The sequence below is a fragment of the Halictus rubicundus genome, chromosome 18 (genome assembly GCF_050948215.1).
Source record: "Halictus rubicundus isolate RS-2024b chromosome 18, iyHalRubi1_principal, whole genome shotgun sequence".
NCBI lineage: Eukaryota > Metazoa > Arthropoda > Insecta > Hymenoptera > Halictidae > Halictus > Halictus rubicundus.
The window spans coordinates 2,091,738-2,112,570 of record NC_135166.1 but is presented as its reverse complement, the minus strand read 5'-3'; the positions used below and the strand labels follow the sequence as shown (position 1 = coordinate 2,112,570).

Here is a 20,833-nt window from a genome sequence, read left to right as displayed (position 1 = left end):
CTTGTCCCGGGGATGGAAATGGTATTTGTCTCCCGGAAGCAGGAATATGACACGAGTAAGATCGATTGATGTTTCGAACGGTAGGGATGGACGCCGTTGCGAATACAATTAAACAAATAGAATTGAACACAGAGAGGAGTAATGCGGTCGTCGCAGCTGCTCGACTCTCTTTCGAAAGAAGCAAAATCGTAAAGGGGCGTAACGTCGAGGGGGGGAGATCAACTGAATTATGCGCATTGTACAAGACTCGGGCACGAAGTTCCACGGCACCGGTAGTGTGCATAAAATACCCCGGAAGAATGGGAGCACGTAGATTAAGCAGAATCTCGCGGTTGCCCATTCAACGCCCACATAATTCGAAGACCGAAGGAATCTCTTGCTCTCTCGCGCGCGCGCTCGCTAACGAGTCTTTCGTCACGTGCCAGCCAGCATAATGTCTGGCCTGCGCTCTTATTATTCGCGCGCCGACTGGGACAATATATTCCTGTTCGATACCGTGCTCGGAGATAAAGGCTTATCCGCCGATAAAATTACGTAACGCGGCGAGCACGCGACGACGAGCACGCGTAGGAGACGCGCGCGCATGTTAATGGGTTTATCTTTAATTAAGAGCCCCTCGAAAATTGTCGTCGGCCACTCCGCGAGTCGAGACCCCACCCCCCACCCCGCCCCCGTTGCCTTAATTTTGAAAAAGGACGGGGTGGATTTTCGGTCAAACTCGCCTAACTGCCGGGGAAACTTCGGAATTCTATCAGTCAAGTGTCCTTCTTCTTATTCGCGTAATTGTCCATTTAGATAGAACGCGGCGAACGTTTGAACGCGCAGTTTAATCGTTCAGGTAACCTTACTTTTACGTAATTCACCGGTGGAAATAATTTGTTTTCTTTTCGCGTCGAGTTGTTTCTTTGTTGCAAAAAATTTTCCGCAGTCGACTTCGAGCGCATCGATCAGTGAATTTTGTCGAGGGCTCGAAATGACCCCGAGCTCCGACGCACCTCGTCGGCCAATTAATTGAACATCGAACTTTTGAGAGTGCTGCGGAACTTTTTGATGGACACGATTATATTGGCAGCATGAGGGGACCTCGATTAAGGCGAAAGGTCAATCGGATAGGATTAGCACCGGATGTACCGGACCGCCGAATTTAGTGTACGCGAAGATATCGCCGTTTTATGAATAATTCCGTCCCCGCCAGGTGAAAGCAATTCCGCGCGGCATAAATTCCCCCGGAACGACTATGTAGAATACGGTCGCGGCCACGGGGACCGTGAAAACTGCTGAGTCTCGAGAACGCGGTCACTCCGGGGGCTGAGATTACGTCATTTTGTGTTTTTTGCCCATGAAACGCTGTGAATTCTCGATATATGTCGCAGCGTCGTGTATCGTTCAGTAGACATACCCGAGCCGTGTTAGCCTCTCGAGCTTCTTGGTCCCCCACGGGCCCCGCGGTTGTGGGGATAACACCGCGACGTATATCGTCCACGCCTTGGCGACATATATAGATTCCCCAGTTCCGCAACCCTTCAGTGGTATGTACAGTAAAGTCTCGATCCAAGCCGCACGGAGCTACACGATCTTAGTCAGTTCTCCTGTCCCCTCCATTTGGGGGGCCATTATGATGTTAATCTCCTTATTGTTTCATTTATATTCGGAGGGGGAAAGTACGCAAAAGAGTTAATTAAAGTGTTCGAGATGAGTTCCTTCCAGGAGGAAGTTGCCTCGCGGTGTCTCGCACTCGAGGCGGCGCCGATCAGAATTCCCATCAAGTGCGTGCTTATCGTAAAACCTCGCCGCGTCTAACGAAGATTATTACAGGCGAGTAAAAACCAGCGAAACCCGCGTCACCGTAGATAAGGAAGCTCGCTCGGTGTCCGGGGAAAAACGATCAATAAGAAAACGCCCTCGGTTCACGGATATTTACATGTTACGGAGATAAAAAGGAACCGGAAGGGAAATTCGTATCTAATATACCACCGTTCCCCCTCCCTCCCCGCGGCGTATTAGATTTCAGGCTTAACGAGAGAATGAAAAACGAAGAAAAGCACCGAACCCCCGAGAGCAGATCACGGTTCGCAAAGTAATTACGTAAACTTCGCTTCGCGTTTCTTTTCTTCGTTAACCGTTGCGGCGGGCTCGGTCTTCAAACAACAAAACGGACCGAATGAAAAGGGGGGGGGGGGGGGAGGCGAACACGAAGAAGATCACCATCCTGTAAAACCTTCAATTACGAACAATTTGTATACTTCTGGGACTCGGAACCGGGCGAAATCCTCTTCGAAGAATGAAACGTTTGTCGGCGCTAATTCCGTGAGAACGTTCGCTTCGGAGTTTTTGCGAATTAACTCGACGTCGCGCCGGACGGTCCACAAAGAATCGGAGAAAGGATTTCTTCCCGCCATTATATCACGTTCTCCCGGTCCCGGTCCCGGGGTGTAAGGATCATTTCGAGAGTTCCGCGGGGAAGTGTTGCGCAACGAGAAACGGAAAACCGAAGAACTCCGTTGCTCGCGGCGCACCACCGAAATGCAACAACAGTTTTCTCCTCGATTTTACGACGGCGCGAGCCGCCGTCCGGGAAAATCCACTGGTTTCGTAAAAACGAGGAAAAGCGATACTTGATCGAGGTTAACAAAATCTTAAAATTACGGTACAGGAGTCAATACATTCAATTGAAAAATTTTAGTGTACCAATATGTAAAAACTAACATTATTTTAGGTACCATAAGAAATGGCCAGAATTTTGAAGGTTTCCCTCGACGAAGAGGAGGAGCACGGCGGATCTTCGTTCTGGAAAATTACTCGCGCGAGAATGAAAGCCGAGTCGTGCAAACACGGGGCGAAATGTGAGAGGAACGGTGTAAAAAGGTGGAATAAAAATCAGGAGAAAGAGAGAAGGAGTATCGGTGCGTGCTGCTCTGCACGTGCTTGTACACACAGTGGCTGGCGCGCGCAAACACCGCCGCTCCTGGCCAACCAGGCTTGCCACCCCTTGCCTCCTAATTATGCACGAGCCCCCTTGTCGGCGCAGGTTGCTGCTACTTTGACGGGCACACACATCATTGTCGTCGAGGGCCACGCGATACGCTTTGCATCGTCATCGAGAACACTCCCCTGTGCACACCGTGCGCGACCCTAACACCCCCCGCAGGATCAGCCGGCAGTCTTCAAACGGTTTCGCGAACCAGATGACACTTTCGCGCGGAAAAATTCGCTGAGACCTGCGACACCCTGCCATCGAACTGGGACCGTGCGCAGAAATTATAGTGCTCGAGGAAGCGAGATACAGGGATCCCTCGATATTTGTCGAAGAGGCCTGGACGATAAACGTCGCGGAATTGTCCGGGGTGTAGAGGCCTCGGACGCCGAGGAGTGTAAACAATAACATGGGTACTGTCGGCATATATCGAGAGTTCAGTGTATGTCATAATCTTTGGAAGTCTATGAGCGAATAATCTCGTCTGGGATATGTAATGTAATTTTTTGTTTTAGATATTGCAGTCATTAGAAGCGTTGCGATATTTTTATAATAATTTCTAAAAGCGAACAACGGTGCTGAACTTCGTGCGCTGATTTCGTTCCAAAAAATCATACTTCGCTTTTGGACTATGAAAGTTGGAGTGGCGGTATCCGCGTAGACCCGGCGCGTCCAATCAGATCTCTATTTGGCAGCCGGGTTCGCCATGGAGATTTGGTGACAATGTCGCGTGATTGGAGCGCGCCGCTGGAAAAACAGATCATAGGAAAATCCGGGTCGATTTTATTGTTCGCGGGACACGGGGTGTATAACGACGGGGTATTGTTCTTCCGGCGACGGTGTCGCGATCACAATGGCGCTGGGAATAATAAATAAATCGATGCCATTAGCGGCGACTATTGCATCGTAATTCTTGCATCGACCGTGCTCCGGCGGTACGGGATTTTCAAGGATCGTTATCGGGAGTGATATCGGCGTCGGCGGGGTTCGCCCCGGTGATAATTACACGTTATTTTATCGCGGCGTGTAACCGTCTTTGTTTCCCGCAATTGCGGGAAATTATGTCCATCGGAGCGTGTATCGGTAAAAATGAAATAACGAATGGCAACGACGGGACAACTCGGCGCGCAACGTCTGATAACGCGGCCACGCAACTGCGCCGGGTGTAATAACGACGACAATGGCCACGGGAGACACAATGTGCGGCGAATTAATTAGACGTGGACCCGTAATTGAACGGGCGTAGCCTCCTAGAATATTCCACGGTTCAGTTCTTCTGCCACCATTTTCTCTCTCTCTCTCCATCTCCATTTTCTTCTCCTGTTCGTGTAACGCTGAAAGACGCGAGAATGAGAGTTCTTTCGCGTCGACGAGTGTCACGGCGGCAAACGAAGCCGTATTATTTCGCAGCGTGCGTGTTTATCACGCGCACGCATTCGCCGCGACGCCTTGAATCGATTCGTAACCGCGGTTCGCTGCGTTAACGTAATTAAAGACGGAGGGGAGGCGAGCAGAATTTCTTTTTCCCGTCGCGGATTCTGCATCGAAATTTCAAAATATTATTTCGCGGAAAGAAATTGGAATTTCGCGAGCGTGATGGTCAACGACGTTTTGCAACCAATTTGCAGCTCCGGTCGAACGAGCCAATTACTCGATTGCGTTGTTATCTTTTTGGATATTAATGGCACGCGAGAGCCCTTCCAATATTTTCTTTGCGCTGGCGTTCCGTTGTGGGCGATTTAAAGTAAACTCAATTAAATTTCGATACGAATCTGTTGTTTTGACAATGCACGTCATTCCGGTTCTGCCTTTGTTATTAAACTCGACTAATCAATGGAGGCGGAACATCCGAGACAGGATGTTCAGCGAAGTTTGAACAGGATCGGTTTTCCTTTTTCCGCGATGGGAGCAGTTTGCTAAGAAAGAACTTGGAGCATAGTTAGACCAGAGGCAATATTCACAGAATTCGCTGTTCGTAATTTGTTTGCCCGTTTGCTCCTCGGCGTCTTGATAAAATATCGACCAAGTTATGAAGCTCGATTCGTGGCCGGGCTTTTGGACCGGAATCAAATCTTCTTTTCCTATTTCTTTAAAGTTGTCCTTCGAGCCTTCGACTACGAAGACCCGCCGAACCGCGTGCGCAACGCTCGAAAACAAATTATTCTTTGCGAGAATGCAGCGCAATCTCCGACTTACTTTACCCTGAACAATAAAGGCCAAATAATTTTGCACACCGTGCACGCGAAGAGCAACGCGAAATGCGTTTTAAAAGGCACGTGGGATTCGGGAATTGAATCATTTGAAATTTTCGAAGCGGAAAGACGCGCGCGTACCTTTGTTTATTAATCCGCTTCCGCCGCGCAGGGAGAAGGACGAGGAAGGGCCGGGCCGCCAAGGAATTAAATATTCATCCCGCTCACGTGAAATTTCATTGGACAGCGAGTTAGCCGCCGGCCGGACAGACAAGCTTCACCGCAACGCATAACAAATTGCCCGGGTTCGCTGATTAGGTGTGAAACGTTGGATGGAGTTTACCGGCCGCGATCATTGATTATAAACGTTAATCTCTCTCCAGGCGACGCGGTTCCCCAGCACCGCATAATTCCGCGGATCTCAAAGGTTTCCTCGGGAAATTTAACTTTGGAAACCCGCGAAACACCTCGCTCGATCCTAAAGCTCGCTTCGTGCTTGTTTCCGGAAACACAATTTTCCGAAATTAAACGTGGATCCCCACGTTCGAAAAATTATCACCGTTTCTCTGAGAAATCTGAACAGACACAGAAAACACTGGGAAAAATTCGGGCCGCTTCATGGGGCCGGTGCTCGGTGGTTGGCAATTACTCGAGATAATTGAACGTTCGGGGGAAACTACAGAGGACGGTAAACGGGATCCTGAAGAACCTAACGCAAATAGACACGCCCAATGTCCACTGTGGTTGAACGTCGAAAATATGGGCCAGGAGGCATAATTGCGGTCGATTAATATTCAACCGTCGCTTGCACTCGAGAATCGGTACAATTTTGTCATCATAAAACTTTTTATATTGAAACGTGTTAGAAAACGCCACAGTTTTATTTCCGCGAAGAGCCGATGTATCAACCGCGCACGGTTATACATAATTGAATAACAACAATCCGCGAGCTTGTTAATCCCACTTCCGAACTAGCTCCGTGACGTCTAACGCGTGCTTGTACAAGTTACGGTACCTGGAAAGTTTATCCCGGCGAAATGATCGCTATAATAATGAATGCAACCTGCGCGTTTTCATGTTGTATCGCATGCATTTTGGACGGGAGGCAAATGCGATTGTCGAAGGAAACGCAGCTCCCGCGGGAACTTTCATCCAACAACGAATTGATGATACGCCTCGGTCTCGCGCAGCAGGAAAATGAATTCGAAGCTGAAATTGTGCAGCTGCAGGAACACAAAGGTAACAAATGTTCATTGCCGAGCGAATTTTTCTTTGCCGTCGGTAGTTACCGTCGGCGACGGGGCTCGGTCGTTCGCAGGGTTAACGTGAAGAATCGCCGGGAATATTTCATGGAACGGTTTGCAAAAAGAAAGGAAACGACGAGGACTTGAGCTAATATTTGTGCCGCGGCGGCGACGGTTTAAGTCGACGGGATCCTGTCCATCGATCCTGCTCCGCAACCCCTTTGCTCCGCCACCTACAACCCCTTTCGCGCCGAAACACCTTTCGCGGATTTTCGGTGGCAACCCTTGCGGACGCAATCGAATCGGAAATCAATTCGAACACGTTTCATGTACACGTGGAAGGGTGTCTGTAGCCGGAGAGGGTGGTCAAAAATACCCTTGGATAAAATTAAAGGGCCTATGAAACATTTGATAGCGCGTCTCGACCGGAAGGGTAGTCGTAACTACCCTTATTACTACGTAACTGAGGTAAATTGGAAAAAATTACTTCTTGACTTATTTTCCCTATGAAGCCATATGCGAAAATTCTGAAAAAAATCTTGCAGATGCCGAACACCCAGATCCATATACCGTAATTAATTCGGATTTTTAAGTTGAAAATCCTGGTTGCAAAAATTCCGAAAAATTGTAGATTTCCACTTCGTCTGAAGAAATCACTGTGTAAAAATTAATGGAAATCTCTGATATTTTTACGAGACAGCATCAGCAGGGCGAATGGAAAGGGCCGTCGCCTAATTCAAATTTCCATGGAACGAGGGGACACGGTTTTTATGGGCGCGATTTGTCGACTCCGGTTGGTGGGCGGAACCTCTTAACTGGATCAGCTGATTCACAGTGTCGGGACAGTAATGCATTTTACACCGTCGTAAATTTTTTCCCTTTAATCCGGGGCTGGCGACCCCCGTTGGAGACTCCTGTTTTCGTGCTTCTCTTCGTCGTTCATCGTCCTGCTCCGTCGATCCACCCTTGGCTCCCTTTTTTTTTTTTTGTTCGAGTAGTTTGTGTTCGCCTCGGTTGCTAACTGTCGGCAATCGATACGACGGAGAGTTTTCGTCGATACACCGAGAAGCGCGAAGAAAAATCAATTCGGTCTCGGAGCATATTTGACCCGCTTATCCCCGGCCCGGCTATACCCTAACCCTGTTTGCTTGGCCCTTTACGCGGCCGATCTCGTGCATCGTTCAGCCCCGGCGGCACGTTTCCGCGTGATCACGATACGGCCCTGCACGAATCCTTCCCCCCACCGGTTCGAAAATTCTTGGGCAATCGGGTCATCGTGATTTTCGTTGCATCCACCACCACCCTCCCCCCGTTTCGACCCTTATTTCACTGGCGTGCGCCGTAACGCTATTTCGGGGCGAATCCATCTTATACTGCTCGCTCGTAACAGTTTCCAGCTGCACACCGTTTCTCCGCACGGCAGTTTTATCGAATTTTCATTTGCATATTATTATTTGCACCTCCGCCGCTCTGTGCTCTTTATCGTTCCTTCGCGCTGCAACCGCCAGGTTGAACAGGCGAACTCGAATTTTTTATTTCACTGTTAGACACTGAAATTACGCGGTTGCGCTTCCGTGAATAACTAAAAGTACTATGAAATCTTATGAAAGCACTTTTTTTTTAACTCTTTGCGGTGGAGGAACCGTGTTTCCCTGTAGAAATAAAGTTAAATGAAATTATATTCCTGTACGCTGGAATTTTACTTGTGTAATCGAGTCGATAAAATATGGAACTATTTAGACATAGGACCGCAAATCGATTACAGTGACTTCTCTGTATATGTCGCCAAGGCCTGGGTGATAAACGTCGCGGAACTATCCCCACTACCGCTGGATGTACCCCGTGAGGGGCCACCAAGCTCGAGAGGCCGAGGAGTGTAAACATAACACGGGTACGTCTCCTGCACGATACTTGACGCTGACAAGACCCGAGCTGTTGACATATATCGAGAGTTCACTGTATTTACATGTTTCTTTCATTTTCGCCGTAGAATCCGCGGTCGGGTGAAAACGGGGTCGACCAGGAAAACGCTTTGTCAAAAATCCTTCGCGTTAACGATTACCCTCGATCTGGTTCAAAGATTTAACCGGCGGCGCGGTAAGAATTTCAAACGGGTGTTGTACAGGCTTTCATTAGCACGTGACCGGCACGTTATCAAGGATTAAAGCCGGTCTTTAATGTTCTAGAACGGGGAGGAAGCACGAGATGTTTTCTCTTCACAGCCTGTTTGAATAATTCCACATCATTTCTCCCCCTCTACCTGGGCAAATTCGTTCACCGAAAACAAAAAAAAAAAAAGAGTTTGACACGACGCCGACGCAGTAGCGGAATATTGTTGACCACTTATCGACCAATTACGAAGTTCCGTCGAGAGCCAATGAGATCGAATGGTGTTCGTTCGAGGGAAAATAATTTAATTCCGTGGACACGAGTCTCCCCGACGGAAAGTTGCGAATGTCGGCACGGTATTTATTAAATTGTTGTTCCCGGGACTCGGGACGGAACGGCGCTCGGCTTACGGTGAATCTTTTTTTTTTTCGTTGCTTTTTTCCCTCCTTCCCCCCACTCGTTTCCGCCCCGGTGCAGAATTAAATTGCGCGTTTATGCCAATTGGTTCGCTTTGTCCCACGATACGCGCTAACGCACGAGAAACATTCGGAAAATCAGATATTACCGGGAGTTCCGAGGAACGCATGGAACAATTTCGAGCTCGCTGGAACCGCGACGATGCAACTATGCGAACGTCAGTTGTACACGGCGCGTTTACACATGTACACGTGTACGCGTCTAATGTTTAACGTTTCAATAATTGCATATGTTCCGTGCGCGGGGACCCGCCCGGCACTGATTGATTTCGCTGAATTTCATTGGCTAGTTGATCGATTTCAATCAGCTATTCGAAACAGACCGCGATAATTAACTATTGAATAGGACGGCGTTATATAATGGCGACACCGTTAGAACAACGAGCCGACACACGGAAAAATAGATCGCACGCAACCCAATTGTTCCGATTAGTTTTTCCAACATTTATAGCGTGTCCTGGAAACGTCGTTATGGCAATATGTCTGTGAGACCGCTCGCGAAGCCGAGCGCAAATTATAACGCGCGAGGGGAAACGATTTTGATGTATCATACGCGATGTTATTAATTGCCCGTGATAAAGAACGGAACGCGGAGCGTGTCAACACAGATTGTTTAAAACTGTTCCTCGCGTTAAATAAAATTCTTCCTAATACGGAGCCACGTTTTTCTAACCGTCTAAATTAATTTAAGAAAATTCGGCAGAGACTGTACAGTCAGTTAAAAAATAAACTGGTTCAATATCAGGACAAGTTTTATTTTGCAATTAATCGTGAAATAGTTTTCAACGCCCCGTTATTCATACCCAGGGAGTTGTGAAACAGCCATAGATTTGCAAATCACAGGTTGGTCGTTCATCATCGAAACTGTTGGTCGCAAAGAAAAAGCGCGAATCTCGCGTTTTAATACCGAGTTCGCTCGAGCTAATCTAATCATTGATTCGCCAGAGAAATATGTTGAACATTCCCACCCCTAATCGGCAGGCTCGTTCCACGACCGCTGAAAAAGTATAGAACCTCGAATATTTTTATCGGTTTCGCGTTGCGTGCTAGTTTCGTGAAAATTGGACGGGAACGGTCGGTTGATGAACAATCCCTCGTTAGCATCGCGAAAAATCGAGGGGAGAAATTAAACGGAGTAGAACAACCGACCGTCTCCGGGACGTGAAAAGAGCCGGCCGGATGTTATAATTTTTCCCGAGAAAGCGCAGCGGTTCGAATGTCGCAATTAGCTCGACAAAATTTTCGCAGTTAGCTTAACAATTTTCAATTATTTTCCGCCGAAGCCGCGTGGGTCGCGCACGCGATTAAAATTAATTATTTCGCTGGCGACGTATGCGTCGCATACAACACGGCAAAAGTACCAATTATCCAGGAAAAAAGTGGAGAACAAAGCAAAAATTCGTATCTCAATAAATTGTCAGCACGGTTTAACAGGTCCTCTCTACCACCTAATACCGAAATTTCCTTATCATTAATTCCTCATTAAGTGTACCGTGGGACGTACGGAACGTGTGTTAGTGAAATTATGACTCGTGTTCCAACAATCGAAAATAATTTTCTCCAGCTAGCGGCTGCGAGTCGGTGGCAAAGGGCGGACCCTTCCGACGAGTTCACGATCGCCGGTACCGGGGGCTGCGTGTCGTTCGATTTTCATTTTCCCCGTAATCGAGTCTTCTCTGCCGCGGAACAGCCCTTGACGTAACAGGCCTTCCATGTCAACGGAATCCGGATGCAGCAGCTGCACCAGCCCGTGCGCCCCGAGTGCATCAGCTGCGCCGCGTAGCGCGGCCGGAAGGGCTTCGATCAAGCGGTCCGCGCCTCGCGTCTCGCGCGAGGAACTCGAATTACACGGCGGCGCGCACGGAAATCGGAATCGAGCCGAGGCGCGAGGGTGCGAAAAAATCCGTTTCCCTCCCGACCCCGTGTTCCCGGGATTTCCGTGGGACCGGGACTCTGCGCGCGATCAAAAGGGCGTCGGGAGGAGGAGGAGGAGGAGGAGGAGGAGGAGGAGGAGGAGGGTGGTAGACGAACAAACGAACGGAACGATGAAAAACCACGAGCAGCTTGTGCGGAAGGTCTCGCGAACGGGGGTGAGGAGGAAGGGGCGCGCGACGTTAACGAAAACGCGCGAGTCGTTCCGATTCGACGGGGGTGGAAGGCCCGCGATGAGAAGAGCCAGAGCGAAGACGGAATAGATCAAGATAAGAATATGTCTAATTGGAGGAACCACCGGGTGTGAAGAAGAAGACGCGGGAGGAGTGCCGGGGTGACAAAGGAAAAAGAGGATAAAACGATCCGAAAGGAGACGAGAGTGTGGAGATGGCGGAGTAGGGTGGCGAAGGGGCAGGGCACGGGGGAGAAGGGTCGACAGGGGCGGAGGATAGGACCGAGGAAGGGGTAGGATATATTCCTCCGGCTGTAGTCGGTGACGGTGGTGGAACGGCGGCGGCGGCGGGAGAAGGGATAAAGCCCCGCAGTGCGGCGCGGTCGATACAACTCCCACCCCCGCAGAGTCTGCACCCCCTGCCCCGCGACCCCGTTTACCAGATCCCTCTTCGCTGATCCTCCGGCTCTATCCCTCGTTTCTTCCTTCCGTTCTTTCCTCCGCGACTTCACTTTGCTCATCTTTTTTCCCGTCGCTGTGTGTCTCTCGTTCTTCCCCTCACCCCTTTCTCTCTGTCTCTCTCTCTCTCTCTCTATTTCTCTAGCATCCCTAAGCCGGGTCCGTCGACGTTCTTCCTTTCCTCCGTTCGTTTCGCCCTGCCCTCCACTGCCGGGGGAGGCGAAGGAGGGTTGCAGGCTGATTAGTATAAGCGCCATCTACGCGGTTTCGCGTTCGCTGGCCGTTGCACCGAGCCGCGCGGAAAGAAGGTCGAAACGACTGGAGAGTCCCTGTGACCGACAAAGCCCGAAAGCCCGACTTGCCACCGTTCCATCTGCTATTCTTTCCACTCTCACCCCCGGCACCGGTTCTCCACCCACGCCCCTCATTTTCCCTTCTCCCATTCTTTTCTTTTTCTGTCTTCTTCCCGCACTTGTGTGCGTGTGTGTCCGTGTGTGTGTGTGTGTTTGCGCGCACGTACGGATGTGTACGTGTTCGAACACACCGGCCGCAACCCAGCTCTCTCACCCTCTGTTCGCGTTCGCCGAGCAATTGCACGGCTTAATGCCGTCGACGCTGAAAGGGGCGGGTAAATCGCGCGCGACGGCTGCGGCGGGTTCGACTCGACTCGACCCGACTCGACTTGACTCGACCCGAGTCGACCCGACTCGACCGCGAGACCAGTTTATTCCCGCCAGGTATCGATAGTCCCCGACGATCGCCGCTATTAACGGCACGAACGAGAGGCGGGGAGAAGAAAAGCGCTGCCGTTGCGGGATCGTCTGAATAAAATTGATTCGTTTGCCGGTGACCCGGATGCTGCTGGACCGCGTACCACCGAATTCGTCCCCCCTCCTCTCGCCCCCGCCCCCGGACGCCGCACCCTCCGCAACATGTTTCGACTCTCCGCGGACAGATTTTTCCTCGGACGATCGGTCTCGCATCGCGGCGGATTTGATCGATCGCTCTTCCTTTTTGCTTCCTCGATTCGATCTTTGCGCCTGCGGTTTCCGGTGTTTGCCTTTTCCATTAAAAATACTACCCGCGGCGCTCTGCCCCCGGATCTGCGAACATTTTACACTGGCGGAAAAATTGTACCGGAGAAGGAAACAGGATTAACACTGAACCGCCGGTCGAAATGACCGTTCCAGATTTTTTATTTTACAATTACTAAAATTGTAACAGTGCTTTCGTGGGAAATGATGAAATAGATATATTTAGGAGAGGATGTATCATAATACGAACCGCACAGAATCCAAAATTGAATTATGAAACAACATGTATTAGTTACTTTTAGGGCTCGGTAGGTTCAGTGTTAACGGAAACAGAAAGCACTCGCAGGGATTGTTTAGCCCTGCTCGAGTACAATGGTATCTGGAGCCTACGAACGCGGCGGTGTCTGTGAACAAATTTTAGGAGCCATGAAAACAGGATTATCAAGAAGAACGACTGCCGAGACGGTTCGAGGGGCGAACAGCTTGAACACGAGAGCGAGCGGGCCCTGCGAAAGTTTTAGGAGCCTGTGAAAGAATTTCATGAGCCACGGGAACAAGATTGATGAAGGGAGTGCCGTTTAGGCGGTAATTGTTTTGAGGATTTGAAAAAAGTATCATTAGGAACTCCTAATCCGATAGTATGCAGAAATAAATTGGAACAATCAATGAAGTGGAATAGGAATGCTTCTTCCGGCCGCGGTCCGCGATGTATTTATTACTTTAGAATATTTATTCGGACAATATTTGTATTTGCTCGGCGCTGTTTGCGCTCGCAAATTTACATTTCCGCGGCGGAATCCGAAGACGTCGAGGTTACGATCAGAAGTCGGTTTCGGTAAGTTTGAAAATGAAATAACGTTCCGTCGAGTATCGCGGCGATATTAATAAAGAAGCGTTACGTGGATTTTGATAGATTTCGCTGGCGAGAGGCGTTGAATCGAGACGGGGAGACGGTAGATTAATTGGCGCGGCCAACAAGTTGATCTCGCGGCGCAACTTCGGAACCTTCATAAAACTTGATGAAAGGATCGGAGGCGGGGAGTCGAAAGGTAAAAGCGGATGATTGATCTCCAGAAGCCATTTTCTTCCGAGCACGACTTTACAGGGAACCGGAGTGTTCAGCAAATACAGCGAGTTCTCGATATATGTCAACACGGCGGATCTTCCCAGCGTCGTATATCGTGCAGGAGACACAGTTTACACTCCTCGGCCTCTCGAACTTCGTGGCCCTTCGCAGGGTATACCCGACGGTAGTGGGGATAATTCCGCGACGTTTATCATCCAATCCTCGGCGACATAGAAATCACTGTCGTCGCAGCAATCTCTTTGCTCGGAAGCCAGGCGTGGCAGGTTCACGGGTCGCATCGTATGAAAATTAATCGCGAGGACTTGCCGGGAACGTTGCTCCGTTAATTAGCAGGTTAAAGTAGCTCTCCGCGAGTGCCGGATAATTAAGGAGCAGGTCCGCGTCCGGGAAAAAGAATGGTAAACGAGCGAGTCGCTTCGCTGATCAATCTCGCGACTGCGAATTAAGCGACGCCGGTTGACGACTGCGTGGCTCCCGGCCACCTGGTTGCTCAGGTGTAGCTCGTGATAGTGAAACTTGATGAATCAATACCGGGGATTTAGAGAAACTGCTGACGAAAGGTAGTCGAGGTGGCCTGGGGTGTTCCGAGGTAAACGGCGGTCAGAAAATAATTCCCCGGCCGCTCGATCTGTTAATTATTAACGGAAGAAGAGTAATGGACCGGCGGAGGACATAAATTCGGAAATCCTACTGAAAAATCCAGGCAGCTCGTGCAGCCGGGCTGCCCGGGACAGAGTTTCGTATAGGTTTCGTATAAATTCTGAAAGAAGGTCGCCGTGATTCCGAAACTCTCGGGCTCTCGGATAAACAGAATTCACCTCGGACGTCTTTCCTCGTGATCGCCCGATTGGAAATAGGAAACCGATCGATCGATCCACCGAAGACGTGGGTTTCGATCGACGCGAGGCGGTCTTAATGACGCGGCGAAACGCGCTGCGCGTAATTTATGGATACTCGAGGCCACAAGCGTGTACGAGAGAGAAAGCAGCGGGTGTTAATCATTCTAATAATCGTACAGGCCGCACCACGCGATATCGGTTACGCTAACCGGTCGTTGTCCCCGCGACGTCTGCGCGCCGCTAGCCGCAATTTACGATTTTATCATCGTCCCCGTTGTGCATCAGCCGCCTGTGACTGTCTATCGATGCATTAGTCGTTCTAAAGTCTGCTAGCCGGGCGAACGTCCTGCGCGCACGTTACCCGGCCCCCGCTCCTGATTAAACTAGTGACGCAGGCTAATCCCACCAGTCCCGAGCACGTGTCCGGGACCGCGACTCGGTAATTAGTAATTTTAATCGAGGACGAAATTCGCTCGGGAATCCGTCGCGTGCTCGATTCTTCCGAGCTGCTCGAATAATTGAATCCGTTCGCTCGGAGAGGGCTCCCGCTCGATCGGAATTGGATCCATTTTCTTGGACCCGGGGCTCGGATTATTCCTTTGCCACCGATTGCGCAACGCCACTGCCGATTCGACTATGGCGCGCGATTAATCGAACGCTCATTCGCCTCGCTTTCTCGGTTTACAAACGTTTTTCGCGCAGGAAAAGGGGAAAACTACTCGAATCTTTTGTGAATCTGTTTTCTCTTGATCGGATCTGCCCCCCCCCCTCTCTTGACGCAGTGGCGGCTCGAGTGTAGTGGAGGCCCTCAATGGTAAAAATTTTGGGGCCCCGAAACTCAAGCTATTGCTCGTTCGCTATAACACTAGGTTTGCGGAGCTCTAAAAGCGGCCAATTTAGATTATTTTATAAAAATATCGAGAATATATCGGTTAATCGAACGCTCTTTCGCCTCACTTTCTCGGTTTACAAACGCTTTTCGCGCGGAGAACGTGAAAACTACTCGAAACTATTGTGATTCTGTTTTCTCTTGATCGGATCTGGCCCCCCTCTCTGGACGCAGTGGCGGCTCGAGTGTAGTGGAGGCCCTCAATGGTAAAAATTTTGGGGCCCCCAAACTCAAGCTATTGCTCGCTCGCTATAACACTAGGTTTACGGAGCTCTAAAAGCGGCCAATTTAGATTATTTTATAAAAATATCGAGAATATATCCAGATTTTCAGCAGCTTTTACCGTAGTGTATGTTCCGAGGAATAAATGTGTTAAATAAATTTCCTCTAAATGCATTTGTACAATCTCAATATAATTGTAAATAACTGTAACTTGCTCTTCAGGAGAGATTGACCGAACTCCGTGCGGACTATCGTCGGCTCGGAATGATCCATGGGGCGTGTTTTCACGAAAAGGAGGGCGATCCAGATAGGAGCCGGGCAACAAGATCGTTCTGAATCGACGTCTCCGGGAGAGGCGTGTTAATACAGCTCCCCGAGGTCCTCTTTCTTGGCCGAGTTCCGAATCGCGTAATTAAGAGGACCCTTTATTTGGCCGGGTGAATTCACTCAAGGCCCTCCGCGCAGCCACAATATTTCCCCCCCCCCCCCGGCCTCTGTCTCTCCGTCGTTGGGTGACCGATCGATCCCCGTGGAACGCTATTTTTTGCATCATTACTGCCATCGGGAACGATACGCTTCCACGGGCCGGAACGGAACGCGTTGCGGTTCGTCTTGGTAAGAGTTTCATTAGCGGGCCCTTAGCGTCGCGATAACGAGTATTCGCTGGTTGGACAGAGACTCGAGGGTTGCTTCTCGGTTTAGGCGAGATGGCCGACTGGCGCGCGAGCATTAGGCAGTCGGGACCATAATGTCGGGTCGTTGCCGAAGTCTTGACACGGTTTTCGGTTTATTAATTAGCCCTTCGTTACTACAAATGTTAACCCTTAGCACTCGAATGGTGACTGTAAGCCACCACTAAAACTTACTGTATCATTATACAAAATATGTTTTGCATCATTGAATTTGTTTGTATTCAATAAATTGCTAAACATGTCGGTATTGCACGAGTAAATTGCGTCATTTTCTTACGTATAACATGAAAACAAATATGTAGAAGGGAAATGTTCCAGGTGGGAAGAAATGTTTCCTCTTGGAGGTAAAATAGCTTCGAGTGCAATGGGTTGAAATGTAAAAATTACAACAATTTTTTTATATTTTGTAACGTAGTTCCCTCTTGCACCGAGTTACACAGAAATGTATCGGACTGTCCCAAAAGGTGTAATATTCGTCTCGTTCGTCGAATTAAAACGGCACCAAGCACGATACAGTGACGATCATAATTACTCGCGTAACGAGCGATCAAAGTTCTAGGCGCGAAAGGGTTCGGCGAATGGACAGAAGGAGAGGCAAGGGAGTCTCTTGCATTTGAAATCGCAATCGTTCTCTGCGTTCGGGCGCATTGCGAAGAATGTGTAGCTCCACTAGAAGTGTCGCTCGGCAGACGACGCGACGGTTACGGAGACGCTACTGTGCTGCGAAATAAGGTGTCTTCGGTGGGGTTCACCAACCCCTGTTCAAGGGGGGACAAAAAGGTGGCGCGCGAGCGGAGCGAATAGGTTCGATTGGAAAAGGGAATAGCTGTCGGCGTGTTGGTGGCATAAATCAGCGAACTGCGTGGCGGCGGGAACGATGGGAGAGCACGGCGTACGGTTGCATGGTCTGCGAGCGGTTGCAATACGGTTCTGGCTGCGAACTGCGAGAGCGTGGCGGACGAAACACGCGGCGTGATAGCGGTATTACAGCACAGCCGGTGTAAAACCGTGCCGAATACGGTGGGGCAGGGGTGTGAGTCACTGTTACGCGTCTCTCTCTCTCTCTCTCACTCTCTCTCTTTATCTATCTCTATCCATCTATCTCTATCTCTATCTTTGTGGATCGTGGATCACGAGCGCGAAAAGCGGCGAAGTAGGAGTCGAGCGGAGCGGAGGTAGATTGAGCGTAATGTGCCTCTTCCTCCGACGCAGATACAGTCACGGTCACCACACGCGCATGGAGACACTTGTGGCTACGCGAGCCAGCGTCTATGTGCGTGTACCTACACGCGTCACAGTGATCGCGCCGCGCCGGTACGAATGCACCAGCACGCTAACAGAATCGACAGACGACAGCCCGTAAGAACGCCGGCGAATCTGTGACACCTTCGCGTGCCTCTTCCGCGCGAAGCTTGCTCGATCGCTCGCGGCTTTGCCAGGGCGCGCGGTACGCTCTGAAGCGCGTTTTCTCCAGAAAATTATAGGTCACGCGAAGAAACGCGTCAGAAAGTTGTAGGATACAGAGGGGATGATGACTGCATTCGTTCGACATTGCTGTAACCTTGAAGAGCTCTGTACCAGATTGTACTCCGGCACACCGCCGAGCAAGAAAGAAACCCCTCTTCGATAATTGTCACTGTGAGCCGTTTACGCCTGCGTCAGTCTCGATAATTGTCCTCGCGGACCCTGAACGCGTTACAGGTGGTCACATCTCCGTGGACAATGCTAATTGTCTTCGCTGGCTCCCGAGTCGATCGGTTCTATTTTTCGGAACCTACAGTGTAGACTCTGTACATGTCTCGAATTCCTAGACGGTAAAAGTCCCAAAACTATCCCCACCGCGGAGTATACCCCGTGAGGGGTTATGGAGCTCGAGGGAGCTAACATGAGTCGGGTATGTCGGTGTGAGACCAGGAGACCACTACTATAATCCAATAGCAAAACTTCCTTAGTTTTCATTATTTCCTATTTTAGGAGAGTTGTAGACCCGTGTTTTGGACATGTATCGAGTAGGTACTGTACTTTCAGGGTTGTCAGGGCGTGCTGCAATCGGATCACAGAACGAGACTCCGTGGTTCTGATACTAGAGACGACCTACCGCTTCGATCCCTCTCGCGCGAAATTTTCTAGGTCCTCGGGAAGAGCGTAGGAAAGAGGATCGGACCGGAAACGTGAAAAGGATTTAAGCGAACACTCCGGCTTAACGTTGTAGAAAAATCGAAGGCGTGTCTCGAAAGTGGTTCCTGGGACGGTCGCGTTCGACTCCTCCGGGCGTCGGTCGAGATAGTCGGGAGCCGCACGGTTGCAGTTGCTCGTGTCCGGACACTTCCGCACAAAAGTTTCATGGGCCACGCGCACACGGAGGCTGGAACCGTCGTCAGGTAGTGGGCGGCCATCGGTACAGTTTCGACACAGGAACAACCAGTTAACTAGTTGAACGTTCGCCGCCGTAGCCGACCATGGTGTATGACACAATGGCCAGAGAAGAACATTAGGCCAACGTTAGGCGACGTTAGAGCGATACGTGTGAGAGTGGTACCGCCGGGCCGGACCGTAGCGGCATTATACCTGGCGCTATTACGCGCCATTAAACCATGTTAAACAGCGTTTCCAGCGCGTTTAAGGTCAGGTGTATGGGAGTGGGCAGATCGCTCTTATTTCCTTTCGGGAATTCCGCAAACCTTTATCTCCCGAATTATCATTCTCATTCTAAAACACCGGTCTAGCCAGCGACATATATCGGCTAGGAGATACCGAGGTCTCTCGACTTTCTTTGCCCCTCAGGGGACATAGATTGTTCTGGGACTTTTCTCTCGTAATTGGTAGAAGTACAGTGATTTCTCGATATATGTCGCCAAGGTCTGGACGATAAACGTCGCGGAATTATCCCCAGTACCACGGGGTATACGGAGTATACTCCTCCTGGACGGTACACGACGCTGGCAAGGCCTGTGTTGTTGACATATATCGAAAATTCACTGTACTTCCTTTCGCGGTAAAAATTATTCCCCGTAGTGAGAGAGAACGGTATTTAACAGCAAAACAATTTTAAATTCAGTTCGAATCGTCCGCCGCACAGCGAGGCGCCCTTATGGGGACGAATCCGATTCCGAGCCACTGTCGTTTCTCGAGCGCCGTTTAAAATTAGTCAGGGTTTGCTGTCAGTTTGTTGTTAATTTGGGGGAAGATGATCGGCGTCGACAGATGCTGGGGGGGGGGGGGGGACGACTTCCGGCGGAGGAGTTGCCGGAAAGCATCGCGACACATTGAATCGCGAAAGTTGTCTTTCCCTCGTTAAGCGTCCGCGAGACGACGCGACGGTATAGTAACCTCCCACGCGGTCGAAGCCGAGCCGAGCTTTGTGTTATCATTCCCGCGAGTCTGAGTTTCAAGTATTCCAATCAGCGGTTACGCGACAATTCCCGCGGGCGTCAGCTCATTCATTTTCCCCGCGGCATTGTCCAGAAACAGACTGTCGCGAAAGAAAGACGGACACCGACGCGACGGAGGGTACGAAGGGAAGCGAGATAGAAGATGGCGAGGCACGGCGAGGCAGGGCGAGGCAGGGCGAGGCGTTCGTCGGAGGCATTCAGCGACACCGACTAATTTATCTCGCTCGAACGGGGGCTGGCTCTCGATACTTCTCAAGGATGCCGCGGAGGAACGTGGCGGGCGTTATTCAACGGAGATTGCGGGGACGATGCCACGAGCCGGCCCGCGGAATACGCAAGTCGAGGCATTTAACTTTCATCGGGAAAGGGAATGAATGGGCGCGGCGTACCCTCCGATAATCGATCCCGCTTTTCCCACGTTTCGACCTTCGTTATCGGATCTTCCTGCAGCTCGAGATTCCCGGCCGACACGGTTCCTCGAGCGATCCAATTTTCCTCGTCGGTCGCCTCGTGGAAAATAAATCGACGGATCAGCATCTTCGCGCGTCTCACACGCTGCAATTTAGATCGAATTTATGTACACTACAACCGACCTCGGACACTCGAATCTTCCCTGAAAATTGCTGATTACTTGGAATATCATAACTCCGAAAAATAACTTCAGAAATCGTCATACGACAATTCAGGGTTCGGCGCATTTCGCTTGAAATAATCTAACTCTAAATCTAGATCTAAATACCTTATTATTTATACTATTCTCGAATGTTTTTTTATTTCAATTACATGGCTCAAATAAAATAAATAATTTCATCTCGCGGTTGCTGAACCTAATTCAACTAAAGATTAAAGTTCAGCTGCATTCGCATTGAAAATTGTTCTTTCGTACGCGAAATAAACGTTTTTCCGTCGCCGTGTAATTATGGTCATCCGCAAACTATCGTCGCGGGCCGTCCGAGATAGAACGCGACAGTGAAACAAACTTCGTGGCGACCTTTTTATATTTCATAGCTGTGTTCCACGAAACTTTTGCAATCCAACGCGGTTAGGGAGAGCGGTGATATCTATTTTTGCGCCGGCTATATTGCTTAACGCCGTCGTTCATTCGCGCGAATTTGCATTT

At 50.0% G+C, this 20,833-nt stretch overlaps 1 protein-coding gene and 1 long non-coding RNA gene across 5 annotated transcripts in view; one reads left to right on the top strand and one right to left on the bottom strand.

Annotated features, from left to right (window-relative positions):
* Atpalpha (sodium/potassium-transporting ATPase subunit alpha) overlaps positions 1-20,833 on the top strand; it is a 104,984-nt gene that overhangs the window by 5,042 nt on the left and 79,109 nt on the right. The gene's annotated exons all lie outside the window — the stretch shown is intronic.
* LOC143363050 (uncharacterized) overlaps positions 1-20,833 on the bottom strand; it is a 38,720-nt gene that overhangs the window by 4,463 nt on the left and 13,424 nt on the right. The window lies entirely within an intron of this gene.